Genomic DNA, 5,738 nt, shown 5'->3' with positions numbered 1-5,738 from the left:
AACCGTGACCAATGCCCCCTTTAGTCCCGGTTGGTGCCACCAACCGGGACCAATGGCCTTATGCTGCCCCGCTCCCAAAAGTTTAGTCCCACATCGCTAGCTGAAGGGCGCCGGCACTTGTTTATAAGCGTTGGTGTGCCTCCCCATTCGAGCTCCTCTCTAATGCAGGCTTTCGGGCCTAAACTTGCTACTGCCTGTGGGCCTATTGGGCCTTCTGCGGGCCTGAATCCTGGCCCATGTAGGGTTTCTAGTCGTATTCAGGCCGTGGAGGCCCAGTAGGTGGCATTTTTTTTGGTTTTTTCTTTTTTATTTCTACATTTTTTTGGTTTTTTATTTTTTATTTCTACTTAAAACTAAATACTTATAGTTTTTTAGTGATTTCTTTTTGTTTTTAGGTCACAAAAATTATAAACTTTCTGTTAGTGCCATTAGTTTTAAATTTTGAATAGTTTAAATTTGAATTTTAAAAAAATTGTGTGAATCACTAGTTTATGAATAACTTTACTATAAAAATAGAATATTTTTTCTATTTATTTTTTATTTATACTTACAACTAAATACTTATAGTTTTTTAGTGATTTCTTTTTGATTTTAGGTCACAAAAATTGTAAACTTTCTGTTAGTCCCATTAGTTTTAAAATTTTGAATAGTTTAAATTTGTATTTTTTAAAATTTGTGTGAATCACTAGTTTATGAATAACTTTACTATAAAAATAGAATTTTTTTTCTTTTTTGCTATTTATTTTTTATTTATACTTACAATTTAATACTTATAGTTTGATTTTAGGTCACAAAAATTATATTCTTTTTGCTATTGAAGAATATTATAGTTTTATTTTAGTTGATCATAACATAATATTTTAATTGATTGTTTTTATTTTCATAAAAGTTTTGTAGTTCATTCTGTTTGCTATTAATTCATTCTTTGAGCTAAATGACTCTGAAATTGGAAAGCATTTAAAAATGAACTCTGAAAAGGTTGAAAGTTGGCATGGTATCATCATTTCACCCACATAGCATGTTCCAAAAAGTAGAGAGGGTTACGACAAAAACTTGATGCACTTCGTGTACAAAATGGACAATCACTTTCGAAGTATCAAAGTTTCGGACAATAACTGCGCCACATCATTGGCTAGGACGAATGGTTCGTCTGTGTACCCAAGATTGTTTAGATCCACTGTTATCATACCGTACTGTGGGTCTACCTGTACCCCGCCTCCTGACATATTGATCCATTTGCCTCAACACATAAAACCTTGAACCATAAGACATGAAAGCATTTCAAATGAACTCTGAAAAAGTTGAAAGTTGGGATGGTATCATAATTTCACCCACATAGCATGTGCATGTACAAAACGGACAATGGTAGCATGTTCGTCTGTTACAAATTTGACATGGTATCATCATAATAGTTGCGGGAGAAAGTCTTCACTTTTTCTTCGCTTGTGTCATTTGCTTATTGCGCCGTAACCATGGATAATCTTCATTGTTTATCAGGATGCTTGGGTCAGCCTTGACATTGAAGGGAGGAATTTCATGAAACTTTTCATAATCTTCAGACATGTCTGTCTTGCCGTCCACTCCCAGGATGTCCCTTTTTTCTGAAAGAACTATGTGGCGCTTTGGCTCATCGTATGATGTATTCGCTTCCTTATCTTTTCTTTTTGTCGGTTTGGTAGACATGTCCTTCACATAGATAACCTGTGCCACATCATTGGCTAGGACGAACGGTTCGTTAGTGTACCCAAGATTCTTCAGATCCACTGTTGTCATTCCGTACTGTGGGTCTACCTGTACCCCGCCGCCTAACAGATTGACCCATTTGCACTTAAACAAAGGGACCTTAAAATCAGGTCCGTAGTCAAGTTCCCATATGTCCACTATGTAACCATAATATGTATCCTTTCCACTCTCGGTTGCTGCATCAAAGTGGACACCGCTGTTTTGGTTGGTGCTCTTTTGATCTTGGGCGATCGTGTAAAATGTATTCCCATTTATCTCGTATCCTTTGTAAGTCAATACAGTCAAAGATGGTCCCCTGGACAACAAGTACAACTCATCACAAACAGTGTTGTCACCTCTGAGACGTGTTTCCAACCAACTGCTGAAAGTCCTGATGTGTTCACATGTAGTCCAGTCGTCGCACTGCTCCGGGTGTTTGGAGCGCAGACTGTTCTTGTGTTCATCGACATACGGGGTCACCAAGGTAGAGTTCTGTAGAACTGTGTAGTGTGCTTGAGACCAAGAATATCCGTCCCTGCATATTATTGAGTCTCTTCCAAGAGTGCCTTTTCTAGTCAGTCTCCCCTCATACCGCGATTTAGGGAGACCTATCTTGTTAAGGCCAGGAATGAAGTCAACAGAAAACCCGATAACATCCTCTGTTTGATGGCCCATGGAGATGCTTCCTTCTGGCCTAGCGCGGTTACGAACATATTTCTTTAGGACTCCCATGAACCTCTCAAAGGGGAACATATTGTGTAGAAATACGGGCCCCAGGATGACAATCTCGTCGACTAGATAAACTAGGACGTGCGTCATGATATTGAAGAAGGATGGTGGGAACACCACCTCGAAACTGACAAGACATTGCGCTACATCACTCCTTAGCCTTGGTACGATTTCTGGATCGATCACCTTCTGAGAGATTGCATTGAGGAATGCACATAGCTTCACAATGGCTAATCGGACGTTTTCCGGTAGAAGCCCCCTGAATGCAACCGGAAGCAGTTGCGTCATAATCACGTGGCAGTCATGAGACTTTAGGTTCTGAAACTTTTTCTCTGGCATATTTATTATTCCCTTTATATTCGACGAGAAGCCAGTCGTGACCTTCATACTGAGCAGGCATTCAAAGAAGATTTCTTTCTCTTCTTTCGTAAGAGCGTAGCTGGCAGGCCCTTTATACTGCTTCGGTGGCATGCCGTCTTTTCCGTGCAAACGTTGCAGGTCCTCTCGTGCCTCAGGTGTATCTTTTGTCTTCCCATACACGCCCAAGAAGCCTAGCAGGTTCACGCAAAGGTTCTTCGTCACGTGCATCACGTCGATTGAGGAGCGGACCTCTAGGTCTTTCCAGTAGGGTAGGTCCCAAAATATAGATTTCTTCTTCCACATGGGTGCGTGTCCCTCAGCGTCATTCGGAACAGCTAGTCCACAGGGACCCTTTCCAAAGATTACGTAGTGTAAATCATTGACCATAGCAAGCACGTGATCACCGGTGCGCATGGCGGGCTTCTTTCGGTGATCTGCCTCGCCTTTGAAATGCTTGCCTTTCTTTCGACATTGATGGTTGGTCGGAAGAAATCGACGATGGCCCAGGTACACATTCTTCCTGTATTTGTCCAGGTATATACTTTCAGTGTCATCTAAACAGTGCGTGCATGCGTGGTATCCTTTGTTTGTCTGTCCTGAAAGGTTACTGAGAGCGGGCCAATCATTGATGGTCACGAACAGCAACGCCTTAAGGTTAAATTCCTCCTGTCTGTGCTCATCCCACGTACGTACACCTTTTCATTCCACAGCTGTAAAAGTTCTTCAACTAATGGCCTTAGGTACACATCAATTTCGTTGCCGGGTTGCTTAGGGCCTTGGATGAGAACTGGCATCATAATGAACTTCCGCTTCATGCACATCCAAGGAGGAAGGTTATACGTACATAGAGTCACAGGCCAGGTGCTGTCATTGCTACTCTGCTCCCCGAAAGGATTAATGCCATCCGCGCTTAAAGCAAACCACACATTCCTTGGGTCCTTTGCAAACTCATCCCACTACTTTCTCTCGATTTTTCTCCACTGCGACCCGTCAGCGGGTGCTCTCAACTTCCCATCTTTCTTTCGGTTCTCACTGTGCCATCGCATCAACTTGGCATGCTCTTCGTTTTTGAACAGACGTTTCAACCGTGGTACTATAGGAGCATACCACATCACCTTCGCAGGAACCCTCTTCCTGAGGGGCTCGCCGTCAACATCACCAGGGTCATCTCGTCTGATCTTATACCGCAATGCACCGCATACCGGGCATGCGTTCAGATCCTTGTATGCACCGCGGTAGAGGATGCAGTCATTAGGGCATGCATGTATCTTCTCCACCTCCAATCCTAGAGGGCATACGACCTTCTTTGCTGCGTATGTACTGTCGGGCAATTCGTTATCCTTTGGAAGCTTCTTCTTCAATATTTTCAGTAGCTTCTCAAATCCTTTGTTAGCCACAGCATTCTCTGCCTTCCACTGCAGCAATTCCAGTACGGTACCGAGCTTTGTGTTGCCATCTTCGCAATTGGGGTATAACCCTTTTTTGTGATCCTCTAACATGCGATCGAACATCAGCTTCTCCTTTTGACTAATGCATTGCGTCCTTGCATCGACAATGACCCGGTGGAGATCATCATCATCGGGCACATCGTCTGGTTCCTCTTGATCTTCAGCAGCTTCACCCGTTGCAGCATCATTGGACACATCGTCTGGTTCCTCTTGATCTTCACCAGCTCCCCCCGTTGCAGCATCACCGTATTCAGGGGGCACATAGTTGTCATCGTACTCTTCTTCTTCGTCGTCTTCCATCATAACCCCTATTTCTCCGTGCCTCGTCCAAACATTATAGTGTGGCATGAAACCCTTGTAAAGCAGGTGGGAGTGAAGGATTTTCCGGTTAGAGTAAGACCTCGTATTCCCACATTCAGTGCATGGACAACACATAAAACCATTCTGCTTGTTTTCCTCAGCCGCATCGAGAAACTCATGCATGCCCTTAATGTACTCGCGGGTGTGTCTGTCACCGTACATCCATTGCCGGTTCATCTGCGTGCATTATATATAATTAAGTGTCCAAATTAATAGAAGTTCATCATCACATTAAAACCAAAGTGCATACATAGTTCTCATCTAACAACATATAGCTCTCCAGAGCATCTAATTAATTAAACCATACATTGAAACTATGTAAAACATTTCAATGCGAAAACAAATGCGATCATAATCGCAACCAAGGTAACAATTGATCCAACGGCATAGTGATACCAAGCCTCGGTATGAATGGCATATTTTCTAATCTTTCTAATCTTCAAGCGCATTGCATCCATCTTGATCTTGTGATCATCGACGACATCCGCAACATGCAACTCCAATATCATCTTCTCCTCCTCAATTTTTTTTATTTTTTCCTTCAACAAATTGTTTTCTTCTTCAACTAAATTTAACCTCTCGACAATAGGGTCGGTTGGCATTTCCGATTCACATACATCCTAGATAAATAAAATCTATGTGGCATAATTTTCATAAACAATAAATGAACCAATAGTTATAAAGATAATATACATACCACATCCGAATCATAGACAGGACGAGGGCCGACGGGGGCGGATACCAAAACCATCGCACTATATAAGATGCAATAATAAATGTAAGAAAATGATACAAGTATCTATCTAAACATACAAGTAAGAATATTTTTCCTTTCAGAAAGAAGATAAGAACAAGAGGCTCACCACGGTGGTGTCGGTGATGAGATCGGCGCGGGTGATCGACGGCGGTGAAGACGGGGACGGGGTGTGACGGACCGCTAAATCTAGACAAATCTCGAGGAAAATGGAGCTTGGAGGTCGAGCTTCGAGAGGAGAAAGCTTAAGTAGTGTGACTCGGGCATTCCATCGAACACCTCATGTGCATAGGAGGTGAGCTAGAGCACCACAAAGCCCTCTCCCCCTCGGCCAGAAAAAATAGAGCACTGTGCTCTGCTCCTGC

Source organism: Triticum dicoccoides, chromosome 6A (genome assembly GCF_002162155.2).
Source record: "Triticum dicoccoides isolate Atlit2015 ecotype Zavitan chromosome 6A, WEW_v2.0, whole genome shotgun sequence".
In the NCBI taxonomy this organism is placed as follows: domain Eukaryota; kingdom Viridiplantae; phylum Streptophyta; class Magnoliopsida; order Poales; family Poaceae; genus Triticum; species Triticum dicoccoides.
Note: the sequence above shows the minus strand (reverse complement) of the source record.